This window comes from Saccopteryx bilineata, chromosome 2 (assembly GCF_036850765.1).
Source record: "Saccopteryx bilineata isolate mSacBil1 chromosome 2, mSacBil1_pri_phased_curated, whole genome shotgun sequence".
Classification (NCBI taxonomy): domain Eukaryota; kingdom Metazoa; phylum Chordata; class Mammalia; order Chiroptera; family Emballonuridae; genus Saccopteryx; species Saccopteryx bilineata.
In genome coordinates, this window is record NC_089491.1 from 164,913,455 (window position 1) to 164,932,188 (window position 18,734).

General features: G+C 35.3%; 1 protein-coding gene across 1 annotated transcript in view; it reads right to left on the reverse strand.

Moving 5' to 3' along the window:
* Positions 1-18,734, reverse strand: part of LEKR1 (leucine, glutamate and lysine rich 1) — a 230,207-nt gene that overhangs the window by 181,487 nt on the left and 29,986 nt on the right. The window lies entirely within an intron of this gene.

The following is an 18,734-nucleotide window of genomic DNA, read 5'->3' on the forward strand; positions in this document are numbered from 1 at the left end:
GATCTTACTGTAAAGAAATCAAGATACAATCCTAAAAATGTTCAAGCAACCAATACAAAGGTAAAAAAAAAAAGAGAGAGAGAGAGAAACAGAGGATGAGAACCAGAGGAAACAAACTAAACACAAATAATAAAATGGCATGCTTTAACTCTATCATACCAATAATTACCTTAAATGTGAACAGTCTAAATATACCAATTAAAAGAGACAAGCAGAGAGGATTTTTAAAAATCCTTAATTTAATTTACATAGGTAAGTTGAGAAAAAAAGAATGAAAAAATAGGTGCCAGGTAAACAGTTTTTTAAGGCAGTTTTAGAATTTTTTTGAAAATATCAGATAAAGCCAATTTCAAAGAAAAATATTAGAGACAAAGAAGATTATTTTATAATGATAAAAGGGGAAATTCACCAGGAGGCTTCATAATCCTAAATGTGTTTACACCAAACAACAGAGCTACAAAATTTGTGAAGCAAAAATTATAGAACTCAAAGCAAAATAGACAAATCCACAATTAGAGTTTTGAACTCCCAATACCTACTTTCAGCAAGTGACAGAATCATTAGACAGAAAATCAGTAAGGACATACAGTATTTGAACTCAACAGCATCATCACCCAACTGATATATATTAACTGACATCTGTGGACTACTTCATCCAACAACAACAAAATATACATTCTTCTCAAGCTCATGTGGAACATTCACCAACACAGACCATATTCTGAGCCATAAAACACACCTTAACAAATTCTTAAAAATTTAAATTGAACACTTCTGTGCTTAGACCCAATGAAATCAAACTAGATATCAAACAGAAAACTGGAAATACCAAAATACTTGGAGATTAAACAACAGACTTTTGAATAAAAAAAAAGGTCAAAGAAGAAATCACAAGATAAACTTTTAAAACTTTGAACTAAATGAAATCAAATTGAAATTTTCAACTTACTAAAATTTGTGAGATGCAGCAAAAACAGTGCTTAAAGGGAATGGATAGCATTGAATGCATTTATTAGAAAAAATATTTAAAATCAATAATCTAAGCTTCCACCTTAAGAATCTAGAAAATTAAGAGCAAATTAGATCAAAGTAAGCAAAGGAAAAAAATAATAATTAGAGTAGACATCAATGAAACTGAAACAAATCAATAGAGAAAACTCAACAAAAAATGTGAATTAAAAGAGTGTGGGGATTAGAAGATGGCAGCAGAGTAGGAGGACACATAGATACCCAGCTCTCACCACCAAACTGGAATACAAATCAATTTTTAAAAAATCAGCATGAAAAACCAACTCTGGACTACAAAAACAGCTCTCAAAAACCAAGGAGCAAAGAAGAAGCCACAACAAACATGGTAGGAAGTGCCTGAATCTCCCCTGCTTACAGGAACGGGGGGGGGGGGTGAGGCTGAGAGCCCAAAGGGGATCTCACTCCAGAGAAAAGAGCAGAAAATATTGCTCACAGCCACTTGCCTGGCGACCAGGGAGTGAGGTGTGTTGAAAAGACCAGCTTATCTCCCAAGTGGAAAGGAGAGAGATGGGGACAGACTGTGAGGGGCTAAGAAATGCAGTAGACAACCTAAGAAAGTTGACTCATCTGTGCTGGAGGCGGCCATAGCTGGGGGAGGGACTGATCCTTCCCCACAAAACAGTACTGAATTGCTTCTGGATCAAAGATTTTCAGACATCTCTCCAGCTCCAATCAGTGCAACAAGACACAGCTGAAAATAAGAAGTGGGGAGGAGGAGCAGTAACTCAGGTCTCCATGGAGATCTGAGATACACCTCTCCCTACTGAAGCTGAGAAAACACCCTGCCCCCAGAGAGATTAGTTGGTGGAAGAGGCATTCAGAGTCTCAAGTTACACCCATCAGATTCCTGGATACAGATTCAAGGAAGCCCCCTGCTACGATCAGTAAACAAGACTATCACGTGTTAAGAAAACAAACAAAAAAAGACTTCAAACCAACCCAAATCTGAAAGTGGATTACAAATAATAGCTGATACCAACCCAAGAAGACCTAGAAATAACATAACTGAAAACTGGAGGCAGACAACACCAAGCCTAGACTCAACCAACTCTACAACTAAAACAACCAAACACAGACAATGAGAAGACAAAAAAGTGTAATCCAAATGAAACCACAAGAGAAACTTTCAGGAGATGAACTGAGTGTTATGGAAATAATCAAACTTCCAGATGCGGAGTTCAAAATAATGATTGTAAGGATGCTTAGGGATCTTAGAACAACAATAAATGGTCATTATGAACACCTAAATAAAGAAATAGCAAGTATAAAAAAGAATCAGTTGGAGATGACAAATACAATATCAGAAATAAAGACCACAATGGAAGGAATTAAAAACAGGATAGATAGAGCTGAGGAACGAATCAGCGAGTTAGAGAACAACTAGAATGAAGGCAAGAAAGCAGAGAAGAAAAAAAAAAAGAGAGACTCAAAAAGTCTGAAGAAACTCTTAGAGAGCTCTGTGACAACATAAAGAGAAATAACATCTGCATCATAGGGGTTCCTGAAGAAGAAGAGAAAGAACAAGAGATAGAGACTTTGTTCAATCATATCATAGCTGAAAACTTCCTAAATTAATGCAGGAGAAACTCTCACAAGTTCAAGAAGCACAGAGGACTCCATTAAAGAGAAACCCAAAGAAACCTACACCAAGTCACATCATAATTAAAATACCAAAGCTAAGAGATAAAGAGAAAATATTAAAAGCTGCAAAAAAAAAAAAAAAAAAAAGCTATCACCTACAAAGGAGTCCCCATAAGGATGACATCCGACTTCTCAACAAAAACACTTGAGGCCAAAAGGAAATGGCAAGAAATATTCAAAGTAATGCAGAACAAGAACCTACAACCAAGACTACTTTATCCAGCAAGGCTATCGCTTAAAACTGAAGGAGAAATAAAAAGCTTCCCAGTAAAAAAAAACAACTCAAGGAATTCATTACAACCAAACCAATGCTGCAGGAAATGTTAAGAAGCCTGTTGAAAACAGATCAAAGTGGGAAAAGAATATAACAAAAATGGAATACAGCTGTAAAGAATAAAATGGCGATAAACTACATATCAATAATAACCATAAATGTAAATGGATCAAATGATCCAATCAAAAGACATAGGGTAGCTGCGTGGATAAGAAAACAGGACCCGTACATATGCTGTCTACAAGAGACACACCTTAGAACAAAAGATACCCATAGATTGAAGGTAAAAGGATGAAAAAAACATTTTACGCAAATGGAAATTTAAAAAAAGCTGGGGTAGCAATACTTATCAGACATATTGGACTTTAAAACAAAGGATATAGTAAGAGATAAAAAAGGCCACTACATAATGATAAAGGGAGTAATCCAAAGGAACATATAACAATTATAAATATCTATGCACGTAATATAGGAGCACCTAAATATATAAAGCAGACTTTGATGGATTTAAAAGGCAAGATCAACAGCAATACTATAATAGTAGAGAATTTCAATACCCCACTAATATCACTAGATAGATTCTCAAGAAAAAAAATTAACAAAGAAACAGAAGACTTATTGGACACACTAGATCAACTCGATTTAATAGATATCTTCAGAACCTTTCACCCTAAAGCAGCAGAATATACATTCTTTTCAAGTACTCATGGTACATTCTCTAGGATAGACCACATGTTAGGGCACAAAAGTGGTCTGAACAAATTTAAGAAGATTGAAATCATATCAAGCACTTTCTCCGATCACAACGGCATGAAACAAGAAATGAACCACAACAGAAAAGCTCAAAAATTCTCAAACACATGGAAACTAAATAGCAGGTTGTTAAATAATAAATAAAGAATGAGATCAAATAAGAAATAAAAAAATTCCTTCAAACAAATGACAATGAGCATACAACAACTCAAAATTTCTGGGACACAGCAAAAGCAGTACTGAGAGGGAAGTTCATAGCACTACACGCACACTTTAAGAAGCTAGAAAAAGCTCAAATAAACAACTTAACCCTGCATCAAAAAGAACTAAAAAAAGAATAGCAAGTAAAGGACAAATGTAGTAGAAGGAAGGAAATAATAAAGATCAGAGCAGAAATAAATGACATAGAGGCTAAAGAAACAATACAGAGGATCAATGAAACTAGGAGCTGGTTCTTTGAAAAGGTAAACAAGATTGATGAACCTTTAACTAGACTCACCAAAAAAAAAAAAGAGAGAAGACTCAAATAAATAAAATTAGAAATGAGAGTGGAGAAATAACAACCAACACAACAGAAATACAAAATAGTGTAAGAAAATACTATGAGGAACTGTATGCCAAAAAACTAGACAACCTAGCTGAAATGGACAAATTCCTTGAAACATACAATCTTCCAAAAATCAATCGGGAAGAATCAGAAAACCTAAACAGACTGATTACACCAAATGAGATCAAAAGTGTTACCAAAAAACTCCCAACAAAGAAAAATCTGTGGCCTGATGGCTTAACAACTGAATTCTACAAAATATTCAAAGAACTAACTCCTATCCTTCTCAAACTATTTCAAAAAATTCAAGAGGAAGGAAGATTTTCAAGCTCCTTTTATGAGGCAAGCATAATTCTGATTCCAAAAGCAAGCAAGGACAACACAAAGAAAGAAAATTATAGGCCAATATCTGATGAATATAGATGCTAAAATCCTCAACAAAATATTAGCAAACCGGATCCAACAATATATGGAAAAAATCATACTCCATGATCAAGTGGGACTTATTCTGGGGAGGCAAGGATGGTAAAATATTCATAAATCAATCAATATGATTCATCACATAGACAAAAAAAGGAGAAAAACCATATGAAAATTTCAATAGATGCAGAAAAAGCATTTGATAAAATCCAGCACCCATTCATGATCAAAACTCTCAGCAAAGTGGGAATACAGGGAACATACCTCAACATGATAAAAGTCATCTATGAGAAACCCACAGCCAACATCATACTCAATGGGCAAAAATTAAAAGCAATACTCTTAAGATCAGAAACAAGGCAGGGGTGCCCCCTTTCACCACTCTATTTTAACATAGTCCTGGAAGTCCTAGCCACAGCAATCAGACAAGAAGAAGAAATAAAAGGCATTCAAGTTGGAAAAGAAGAAGTAAAACTATCATTATTTGTAGATGATATGATATTGTATATAGAAAACCCTAAAGTCTCAGTCAAAAAACTACTGGACATGATAAATGAATTCAGCAAAGTGGCAGAATATAAAATCAATACTCAGAAATCAGAGGTATTTTTATATGCCAACAATGAACAGTCAGAAAGAGAAATTAAGAAAACAATCCCCGTCACAATTACAACCAAAAAAATAAAGTACCTAGGAGTAAACTTAACTAAGGAGACAAAAGACTTGTACTCAGAAAATTACAAAGCATTGATAAAAAAAATCAAGGAAGATACAAACAAGTGGAAGCATACACCATGCTCATGATTAGGAATAATAAACATCATTAAAATGTCTATATTACCCAAAGCAATCTATAAATTCAATGCAATACCAATTAAAATACCAATGATATACTTCAAAGATATAGATCACATATTCCAAAAATTTATATGGAACCAAAAAAGAATACAAATAGCCTCAGCAATCTTAAAAAAGAAGAATAAAGTAGGAGGTATCACACTTCCTGATATTAAGTTATACTACAAGGCCACTGTACTCAAAACAGCCTGGTACTGGCATAAGAACAGGCATATAGATCAATGGAACAGAACAGAGAACCCAGAAATAAACCCACAGTTGTATGGACAACTGATATTTGACAAAAGAGGTAAGGAAATACAATGGAGTAAAGACAGCTCTTTAACAAATAGTGTTGGGAAAACTGGACAGCTACCTGCAAAAAAATGAAACTAGATCACCAGCTTACACCACTCACAAAAAATAAACTCCAAATGGATAAAAGACTTAAATGTAGGCCGTGAAACCATAAGCATCTTAGAAGAAAACATAGGCAGTAAGCTCTCCGACATCTCTTGGAGCAATTTATTTGCTGATTTATCTCCACGAGGAAGTGAAATTAAAGGCAGGATAAACAAATGGGACTATATCAAACTAAAAAGCTCTTGCACAGCTAAAGACAATAAGAACAGAATAAAAAGAGAAACTACACAATGGGAGAACATATTTGACTATACGTCTAATAAGGGGTTAATAATCAAAACTTATAAAGAACTTGTAAATCTCAACATCAGGAAGACAAACAATTCAATCAAAATATAGAAAAAAGAAATGAATAGACACTTCTCCAAAGGGGACATACAGATGGCCAATAGGCATATGAAAAAATGCTCAACATCACTAATCATTAGAGAAATGCAAATAAAACCACAATGAGATATCACCTCACACCAGTCAGAATTGCACTCATCAACAAAACACAGAATAAGTGCTGGCGAGTATGTGGAGAAAAGAGAACCCTCCTGCACTGCTGGTGGGAATGCAGACTGGTGCAGCCACTGTGGAAAGCAGTATGAAGATTCCTCAAAATACTGAAAATCGAACTGCCTTTTGACCCACCTATCCCACTTTTAGGAATATACCCCAAGAACACCATAGAACAGCTCCAAAAGGAGTAATGCACCCCCATGTTTGTGGCAGCATTGTTCAAAATAACGAAGATCTGGAAATAGCCCAAGTGTTCATCAGAGGACGAGTGGATTAAAAAGCTTTGGTACATATATACTATGGAATACTACTCAGCCATAAGAAATGATTACATCGGATCATTTACAATAACATGGATGGACCTTGATAACATTATACGGAGTGAAATAAGTAAATCAGAAAAAACTAAGAACTATATGAATCTATGCATAGATGGGACATAAAAATAAGACTCAGAGACATGAACAAGAATGTGATGGCAACTGGGGTGGGGATGGGGGGAGGGAGGATGGGGCGAAGAAGGAGAGAGGGTGTGGGGGAGGGGAGGGGCACAAAGAAAACCTGATAGAAGGTGACGGAAGAAAATTTGACTTTGGGGGAGGGGTATACAGCACAATCAAATGTCAAAATAATCTGGAGATGTTTTCTCTCAACATATGTACCCTGATTTATCAATGTCACTGCATTAAATTTAAGAAATAAAATTTAAAAAAAAGAGTGCGATACTACTATACACCTACTGATGGACAAAATTTAAAACACCAACAATATCAAACGCTGGTAAGGATGTAGTGACAAGAACTCTCATTCATTGTTGCTGAAAATGTAAAGTGATAAAACCACTTCGAAAGACAATTTGGTGGTTTGTTAAAAAACCTATACATACCATGTAATCCCGTAATCATATTCTTTGGTATTTACCCAAATAATTTGAAAATGCAGAAATACATAATAGTTACACATGGATATTGATAGCAGCTTTATTCATAATTGCCAGAGCTTGGAAACACCAAGATGTCCTTCAGTATGTGAATGCATAACTATGGCACATCTAGACAATGGAATATTATTCAGTGCTAAAAGAAATACGTTATCAAGCAATGAAAGAACATGGAGAAAATGCAAACATACAGAGTGTCAAAAGTAGGTTTACATGAAACCTGTAAAGTCTTATTGATCAATAACACCCCATTAAATTTAATTTTCTAAATAAATTTTTTTAAAAGTAGGTTTACAGCTGTGAGAATGTAAAACACAATTTATTTTTTGTGTTAATATATTATTGTCCATAGAACTGTAAAGCGACTTTTGTCCCACAATGTACAAGTGAAAGATGCTAATCTGAAAAGACTATATACTATATGATTCCAACTATAAAAAATTCTGGAAAAGGAAAAACTATGGTTAAATTGTTACCATTCTTTAGAGGCTAGTGGGGAATGAATAAGCAGAACAGAGGTGATTTTTAAGGTAGTATAACTATTATGTATCTACAGTAGTAGTACACATTTGTCAAAAATTATAGAATGTACACCAAGAGTGAACCTTAATGTAAATTTTGACTTTTGGGTGATGATGTGTCAATGCAGGGTCACTAATTGAACAAATGTATCACTGTGGTATAGAATGTAGATAGTGAGGGAGGTCATGTTGTGCAGGGGCAGGGTTATCTGGGAACTCTGTACTTCCCACTAGCTTTTGCTGTGAACCTAAAACTGCTCTAAAAAATTAGTGTTTATTATTATTTTTTAAAGTTAGTATGAAATTTTTGTGAAATATAAGGTATAAAATATAATTTTAAAAATCACATTTTAGGAAAACAAAGTGGGTCAAGAACAATATTCTATATTAAAATATATGTAATCCATAAAACTAGGTCATATTAATCCCATCAACTTAAATTTGAAACAGACAAAAATTGACAAATTTATATTAATTTTGGAAGACTTTAATATTCTTCCAAATGATCTGTCAAATAGCCAAAAACAAGTAAATATATATAGAATTTGAATAGCACACTTAACCGGTGCTAATTTGATGACTCTATTAAAAAGTTATATCCCTAAAACAAAGATTATATATCCTTTTCAAGTAGTTATAGAGCATGTATTTCTAAAAACTCACTGTTTATTAAACTGTCAATAAGTTCTTCTAAATAAGTCACATTTTCTGTCCACAACGAAATAACAATAGACAAAAATAAAGAGATAGCCAAAGGAAAATTTATCCACGTAGATATTCTTCTAAGACTTTAGGAACAGATTAAAAAGGAAGTATAAACTGAATTTACATCTTATTTAAAAGTAAATGAGAACACTATTATCAAAATGTTTATTGTTGCCAAAACTTGTTACCACAGGGGAGCCTGATAATTTTAAAAGTAATTACTAGGAAAAGAGATTGCCCTGGCCGGTTGGCTCAGCGGTAGAGCGTTGGCCTAGCGTGCGGAGGACCCGGGTTCGATTCCCGGCCAGGGCACATAGGAGAAGCGCCCATTTGCTTCTCCACCCCTCCCCCTCTCCTTCCTCTCTGTCTCTATCTTCCCCTCCCGCAGCCAAGGCTCCATTGGAGCAAAGATGGCCTCTGCCTCAGGCACTAGAGTGGCTCTGGTCGCAACATGGCGACGCCCAGGATGGGCAGAGCATCGCCCCCTGGTGGGTGTGCCGGGTGGATCCCGGTCGGGCGCATGCGGGAGTCTGTCTGACTGTCTCTCCCTGTTTCCAGCTTCAGAAAAAAGAAAAAAAAAAAAAAGAAAAAAAGAAAAAGAGATTAAAATTAACCAAGACATCAGTGAAGTAACTGGTAAGAAAGGTAAGTTTTTCAAAATATAATAAATAAATATAGAGTATAAGTTAATGAAATAGAAAAAGAAACATTTTGCTCAATTAAGTCTGGTTCTCTGAAAAGGCCAGTAAAATAGACAAATGTTTATTTTTTATAAAAAAAAAATCCTCTCTCCCTTTCTCTGTTTCCCTCTTTCTCACTCCCTCTTTTCCTCCCTCTCTCAAACACAACAAATCAACCCATGAAAAGAGGGTCACAGAGATAACAGAGAAAAACTTTCAAATAAAAAAAAAATTACTAAATACTAAGAAATTTAAAATGTTAGTGAAATGCTTAATTTTTCCAAAATTGACTTGAAAGGAGTTCAAGTCCATAAATAAATCAATAATTATAGGGTAATATAATGAGTCATCAAAATTCTACTACTCAAAAAAGAAACAAAACACACTTTTTAATGAAGATCTACCAAAACTGCAAGGAACATTTGTTACTCAAAACATCAGGTGCACACAAAAGATGGCAACTTTCTTAACATGTTTAAGAGGCTAGTATATGCAAGTGCACTGTAAAATAAGAAAACAGGAGGCCAACCTCACCTGTTAACATGGATGCAAAAAATTATTTAAAACAATCACAAATTAACCCAGCATCACATTAAAAAAATAATACTCTTCATAAGCTATTTCATATATAACTAATAAGATAGGCAATTATTTTAGTGATACAGAGACAAAACACATTTTATTTTAATCATTATATATTTAATTTTTAGCTTCTATTTATGGCAAGTTCTCCAAGTTATTATTCTTACAGAAAATTTCCTTTAAATACATATATTTAAGGGAGTAGTTATGGGAAGGGCTCATAACTGAAAAAAATCATGAAGAAGGTAAGCAAATACTTAAATTAGAAAACCCTTAAAAACCATGATCTAAATGGTTATATAACAAAATGCAAGTATAGCTTCACATTAGAAAATCTAGAAATACTATTTACTTCATTAAAAGAGAAAAATCTTATCATATCCCAACAAAAGATGGAACAAAAAGGTAAGAAAGTTACTATTTGCATATAATGTGACTGGGTATTTTTGTTTTGTTTTGTCTTTTTGTGACAGAGACAGAGAGAGGACAGATAGGGACAGACAGACAGAAAGGGAGCGTGACAAGAAGCTTTGTTGCAGCTTCTTAGTTGTTCACTGATTGCTTTCTCATATGTTTCTTGACTAGAGGGCTACAGCAGACCGAGTGACCTCTTGCTCAAGCCAGCGACCTTTGGGCTCAAACCAGCAACATGGTATCTATGATATCACGCTCAAGCCAGTGACCCCATGCTCACGCTGGTGAGCCTGCACCAAGCCAGATGAGCCCGCGCTCAAGCTGACAACCTCAGGGTTTCAAACCTGGGTCCTCTGCATCCCAGTCTGACTCCTATCCACTGTGCCACCACCTAGTCCAGCTAACATGATTGTTTTATATGTGTGTATTTATATATATAAAATATTTTCAAGAAAATCAACTGAAAAAACAAATATAAAAATGAAAGAATTCAGTGAAGGAGCTAGATACAAAATCAATGTACAAAAATCAATAGCACTCAGAAAAATTAAAAATGTAATAAAAAATTCCATTTCCAATATCAACAAAAATTAAAGCTTTAGAAATTAAACTAACATGAAATGTGCAACAAAATTATAAAATTTTGAAGAATTTGAAGAAAACAAACTCATAGATACAGATAACAGATTTGTGGTTACTAGAAGGAAAGGGGGGAGGATGAAATAAGTAGAGGATCAAATATATAGTGATGGATAGATATTATACTTTTGTGGTGAGCATGTTATAATCTATACAAATACTGAGTTATAATGTTGTGAACCTGACATTTCTATAACATTATTTAGCAATGTTACCTCATTTTTTTAAAATAATAAAATAAAATAAAGACCTGAATAAATAGGGAGAAAATACCATATTCCAAGATAAGAAGGTTCAGGATGATGATGTCAATTTTCAAGATGTCAAATTGCTCTATGAAGTAAATGCAACTCCAATCTAAATCATAATATAGAATGTTTTGTGAAACCTGATAAGCTGATTCCAAAGTTTATCCAGAAGATAAAGTATATATATTAGAAAAGCCAGGATAACCTGAAAAGCAAAATAAACAACTGTCCTACAAAATACCAAACTATACAAAGAAAGAAGGTCAAAGTGTGGTATTTACCCATTCCTATATACAGAATATGTGTCCCCTCAAAATTCATAAGTTGAAACCTATTCCCCAATATGATGGTATTTGGCAGGAGGGCTATTGAGAAGTGATTGGGTCATAACAATGACGCCCTCATGAAGAGGATTAGTGCCCTTATTAAAGAGACCCCAGAGAGCTTCCTTGCTTCTTCTGCCATGCAAAGACACAGCAAGAAGACAGCTGTCTATGACCCAGAAAGTGTGCTCTTACCAGATACCAAATATGCCAGTACCCTGATCTTGGACTTCCCAGCCTCAAGAATTATGAGAAATAAATAAGTAATGTTGTTTGTAAGCCACCCAACCTATGATATCTTTCTATAGTAGCCCATTGGTCTGAGACAATCACTGATAGACAATAAATCAATAGCATCAAACAGACTCCAGAAAGAAACTATACTAGAAATTAATAGATAGCATTTCAAATCAAGGGAGAAAAGATGAATTTAATAAATAATATTAAGACAACAACCCATGGATTTAGAAAACAAAAAACATGAAATTATAAATCTATATTATAAAAGTTAATTCCAAATAAATTAAAAAGCTAAATAAAAAAACAATATTATAAAAGTAGAGTGGGACAAAATTAGGTTGACAGTTCTGAATATTCAAGTTTATTTCTATATTATTATATTACTATATTATTTTCCATACAAACAACTGTAAACCTACTTTTGGCCCACCCTGTACATTGTTTCTTCAACTTGCCTGAAACTAACACTAATTTAGTGGTAGCCACAATAAGTTTCTATTGTTTGTAACTGAAAGAACTTGGTATAGAACCCTGATTGCTATTCTCAAAATTTGGCAAAAGATATTTAAAATCAATATAGAAAAAAATAAACAAAAATATAAGAAATGATGAAAAAATATCAGCAACATATATAAACAAAGTACAATGTTCATAGTATATTAAAAAGTCATGTAAATAAATAAAAACAAATAATCCAATAGAAATTTGGATAACATATAGGAACAGGAAATTAATAAAGGATGATATCTATAAATGTCTAGAAAAAAGTGAAAAATTTTTAAAAGTTAAAAAGACTTCAATATTAACAAGATATAGGAAAACAACCTCTTTATAAACTATTGGTCAAAAATAAGTTAATAATATTTCTCAAAGGACAATTTGGAATAATACTCATCAAAATTTTGAAGTGGCATTTATTCTAGCAATTTCAGTTTTAGAAATTTATCTTATGAAAAACATATATACACAAATATAAATTTAAATATTACATGTAATAATAAATATTGAAAATAATCTAAATGTTGAAAAGAGAAATGGTTAAGGAATTTTTGGCATATTCTTAGTAAGGAAAATGTTGCAGCAATGAAGAACAAGGTAGATCTGCGTGAATTAACATGGAAAAACTTCCAAAATACATATATAGCTCAGTGGCTAAAGTCACAAAACAATAAATTTAATATACTGGTTAGTTAAAAACTATTCTACTAAAATATAAACATTTTAAAAACTACATGGCTTATATATAATATATTATATATATTAAGGAAACATATCTATAATAAAGGTAAAGGCACAACAAAGAATCTACACCAAACCATTAAAAATGGTTTTATCCATTAAGAAGAAAGCAATGAGGAAAATAAAAAGAGACTTTCTTTCCTTATCTTCTATACTGTATAATTCTTTTGTTTTGTGAGTTTGTATACTTACATAATATAATATTTTGTTAAGGAAAGTGTAAAAAACACCAAACAAAAGAATCTCTGGAAGAGTCCAAAATGGTGATGGAGTAGGCGGAAGTTCCAACTGCCAACTCCTAAGACAAAACTGGATTACAACTTAATTTAAGAACAATCATTCTGAAAAACAAATTTTGGACTAAATGAAAATAATTCTATAACCAAGGATCACAGAAGAAGCCACATCGAGAGTGGTAGGAAGGGCAGAGACACAGAAAGGGCTGCCCTGCTCCCAGGAGTGAGCAGCAGCTGAAGGTCTGGAGGGACTCACTGTGTGGAGGGTCGTCTGAGAGGTGTGGGTACTCAGCCCCAGGCCTAGTGCCCCAGCCTAAAGCCCCAGAGCCTAGAAGAGGCACACAGCATTTCACGAAGAAAAGAGCCAGGTTTCTGTCTGCAAGAAAGAGAGGGAGCTCTCAGAGATACAGGCTCCGTCTTAAAGGATCCATGCAGAAAATCTCGTTCACAACCACTTACCCGGGGCTTTGAAGGAGGGAGAGCTGAGAGGACTGGAGTTGCGTGAGGAGAGTGTAAACTTGGAGGCCCAGGAAGAGACACTGTGGGAGATGGCCACCAGAACCCCTATACTGAGTCATTCTCCAATACTACAGTTGCCATTTTTCTTGGGCAGAGCATCCCATTGTACAGCATCAGCCTGGAGAAAAGCAACTGCTCCACCTTCGGGAGTCTCTCCTACCCCAGTCATGGCAATGGGTCATTCTGAGAGGTCAGGAAGCAGGGGACACGTCAATGCCTCAGTTTTCTGGTGTTGAGACCAGAGCATTACCCCACACGCTCCTGACTCTATGCTGGTGCTTCTACCTCATGGGAGACTCAGTAGAAACTATACAGACAATGGGCAGACCACACCTCTGGGACTCAGATGCCACATCCACCAGAAACCTGGGTCACACCTTACTGAGGTCTGTGAAAAAAGTCTGGACAGACTGACACCTGGAGCCAAGGAGCAGTGCCACACCCACCACTCTTTCTAATCCCTTAATTACTGCAGGTGCTAGACTCTAGCAGAGGTTTTTTCAGTGGCCAAGCCCAACAAGCAGCCAGCAGAGAGAGGCTGTAGGAGGTAGGACTCAGGGAAACAGTCTTTTAAGTGGAACTCATCCCAGGCCCGGTGTGGGTAAAAGCCAACCTAGGAGTTCTACTTGGTATTTCCATTTACATGTGGGCCCAGCCACAAACTCTGGATTGCTTGTAACTCCAAGAATGTTGTTGAGGGCTCTGTCTCCCACTGGTCTGCACCAGGTTCCTGCCAGAAAGGCCCAAGGTTGGCAAATCCAGTGGCCAGCTGTGGAAAGCATCAGTTCAGGACCTAACAACCTTTCCTAGAGTAGAATCCTAAAGAAAGGCTCCTCACATCTGGCCCAGCTGAGGCGAGTTTCACTCTCTGTGATCAGCACCAGCACAGTAGCTCATTTCCACTGGATAGGGTGCAGTTTCACAATCAGCCCACCTGAACACTAGCCCTATAGGGCTAGGTTCCACTGGGGGAAGGGAGAGAGGCTTAGAGCATGGACATTTAATGTATGGGTCTTTGTGAGTCTATTGTTCAATCTGGTCAAGAGACTTAGCCACCTTCAAGGAAGGGGGCACAGTCAACCCCAGGAGAGAACTCTTTCAGTATTTCTCCTTGAGACCAGGGTCTCACTAGCTGAAAGAGATTCTGCACAGGGGACTGTCAGCCACTGCACAGGGGACCTGTCAGCAGGTCTGAACCTGCTCCTCATATTGCTGGGGAGAAATAAAATTTGAGTATCCAGCAGTGGCTGAGAGATTAAGCTCTGGAGTAGGGGCCACATTCCCCATACTAAACTCCTGACCAAGAGATCCCTGACATAGCGGGTCCCACTAACATTGTACTCACAACCTCAGCTGCCCTAACCCACCAAGCGTGTAACCTGTAGAGAGATTAGTTGGGTAAGGCCAGTCTGAGTCCACACTAGAGTCTTTCTACAGAAGACTTTGTAGAAAAACCAGGCAGTTGCAAGAGGAGGAGCAGCTAAAAAGTAAAGACAAATCTTACAGAGCTTGGGAATTTTACAGAGCTGCTGTTATCTCCAAGCAGGAGAAAGCATATCCTTATATAAAGGTTGGCCCTTCCCACACTACTCAGGCACAGAAAACTCAGACACAAACAGCAAAAAGTGCAGTAGCTGCAGACAGGTAGCCCACAGCAGGTTACAAACAATAGCTGCTGCCAACCCAAGATGATCTAGAGCCCACACAACTGGTAGTGGGTGATAGACAGCAAGAACCATAAACTCAGCTACCTACACAAACAGCATGCCCAAAGGTGGAGTCTAGCATATTTATTCTGTGGAGAATAAATTCTGTAGAGAATAAATCTGTCCAACAGGACAGATATTGCACAGTGTGTAATACACATGACCAAGGTTCCTGAAGAACCTTCCTTAAAGCCAGCCAGCCTAAAGGAATATTCCTTTAGGCTTTCATAGCAGTACCACCGAACACATCTTCTTCATAAAGATATCACAAAAATTTCAAAGTCAGACAGCACTACCTAATATGCAGACAAAATGCGCAAAGAAATGTCACCCAAATGAATTAACAAGAGAAATCTCAAGAAAAGGAACTGAATGAGATGGAAGTAATCAAACTACCAGATGCAGACTTTAAAATAATAATTTTCAGAATGCTCAAGAATCTTAGAGCAACAATGGATGGACATAATGAGCACCTAAATAAAGAGATAGCAAACATCAAAAAGGACACTGAAACAATAAAAAAGAATCAGACAGAAATGACACAGTATTAGAAATGAAGACTGAACTAGAAGGAATCAATAGCAGGATGGATGAAGCAGAGGATTGAATCAATAATTTAGAGGACAAGATAAACAAAAGCAGCAACGCAGAGCAGCAAAAAGAAAAGAGGCTCATAAGCACTGAGGAAACTCTGAGAGCTCTATGACAACATGAAGAGAAACAACATCCACATCATAGAGGTTCCTGAAGAAGAAGAGAACAAACAAGGAATAGAGAACTTATTTAAAAAAACTCACAGCTGAAAACTTCCCTAAATTAATGAATGAAAAGGTAACACAAGTACAAGAAACACAGAGTTCCATTAAAGAGGAATCCAAGGAGGCCTACAGCAAGTCACATCATAATTTAAGTGCCAGAGTTAAGAGACAAAGAAAGAATACTAAAAGCTGCAAGAGAAAGTATGAGACAAAGAAAGAATACTAAAAGCTGCAAGAGAAAGTATAATTAATTACCTACAGAGAAGCCCCATAAGGATAACATCTAACTTTTTAATAGAAACACTTGAGGCCAAAGGGAATTGGCAAGAAATATTCAAAGTGATGCAAAACAAGAACCAACAACCAAGATGTCTTTATGAAATAAGGCTATCATTTAAAATTAAAGGAGAAATAAAAAGACTTCCCAGACAAAACAAAACAAAACAAAACAAAAAAAAAAACCTCACTGGAAACAAACCAGTACTGCAAAAAATATTAAGGGGCCTGCTGTAAAAGGAGCAGAAAAAAAACAAAAAACTAGAAAAAGGAGATTGTATATTTAAAACATAAAATGGCAAAAAGAACACGTCAGTAATAACTTTAAATGTAAATGGATTAAATGCTCCAATCAAAAGACATAAGGTACCTGCATGGATAAGAAAACAGAACTTGTAGTACAAGAGACCCACTTCAGAACAAAAGATACACAAAGACTGAAAGTGAAGGGATGGAAAGTAATATTTTATGCAAATGGAAATAAAAAAAACTGGGGTAGCAATACTTATATCTGACAAAATAGACTTTAAAAACAAAGGTAAGGGATAAATAAGGTCACTACATAACAATAAAGGGAGTAATCCAACAGGAGGATATAACCATTGTAAATATGTAGGCACCTAACATAGGAGCACCTAAATATATAAAGTAGATTTTGATGACATAAAAGGCAAGATCAACAGCAATACTATAATAGTGGGGGATTTTAATATCCCACTAACATCAATGGATAGATCCTCCAGAAAGAAAATTAACAAAGAAACAGTGGCCTTAAATGACACACTAGATTAACTGGATTTAATAGATATCTGCAGGACCTTTTACCCCAAAGCAGCAGAATATACATTTCTTTCAAGTGCTTATAATACATTCTCTAAAATAGACCATATGTTAGGACACAAAACAAATCTCAATAAATTTAAGAACACTAAAATCACATTAAGCATCTTCCTAACCAAAACAGCATGAAACTAGAAATCAACTACAATAAAAAAAAACTGAAAAATTTTCAAACACTAGAAGGGTAAATATATTATTAAATAACAAACGGGTTAACAATGAGATCAAGGAAGCACTAAAAAATTTCCTTGAAACAAATTAAAATGAACATACAACACTCAAACTTTATGGGACACAACAAACGCAGTACAGAGAGGGAAATTCATAGCATTACAGGCATAACTTAAAAAGCAAGAAAAAGCTCAAATAAACAATACTGCATCTAAAATAACTAGAAAAAGAAGAACAAATAAAGCCTGGAGGAAGTAGAAGAAAGGAAATAATATCAGAGCAGAAATAAATGACATAGAGACTAAAAAAAGATCAATGAAACCAAGAGCTAGTTCTTTGAAAATGTAAACAAGATTGATGAACCTTTAACCAGACTCATCCAAAAAAAAAAAAAAAAGACAGAGGACTCAAATAAATAAAATTAAAAATGAAAAAGAAGTAACAACTGACACCACAGAAATACAAAGGATTGTAAGAAAATACTATGAAGATCTATATGCCAAAAAATTGGACAACCTAGGTAAAATGAATAAATTCCTAGAAGTATACAATCTTCCAAGACCTAATCTGGAAGAATCTGAAAACCTAAACATACCGATTACAACAAATGAAATGGAAAGTTATCAAAAAAATTCCCAACAATTAAAAGTCCTGGACCAGATGGTTTCACAAGCTGATTTTACCAAACCTTAAAAGAAGAACTAACACCTATCCTTCTAAAGTTATTTCAAAAAATTCAAGAGGAAGGAAGAATTCCAAGCTCCTTTTATGAGGCAAGCAATATTGTCATTACAAAACCAGGTAAAGACATTACAAAGAAAACTATAAAGCAATATCCCTGATGAACATAGATGCTAAAATTTTCAACAAAATATTTATATTAGCACATTAGATCCAGCAATACATTAAAAACTCATACATCATGATCAAGTGGAATTTATTCCGGGGAGGCAACGCTGATATTCGCAAATTAATGTGATTCATTACATAAATATAAGAAAGGATAAAAATCACATGATTATATCAATAGATGCAGAAAAAGCATTGGATAACATCCAGCAACGATTTATGATCAAAATTCTAAGCAAAGTGGAAATATAGGGAAAATAACTCAACATAATAAAAGCCATCTATGACAAACCAACAGCCAAAGTTATACTCAATGGACAAAAATTAAAAGCAATCCCTTTGAGATTGGGAACAAGGCAGGGGTGCCCCCTTTCAACACTCTTATTCAGCATAGTTCTGGAAGTCCTAGCCACAGCAATC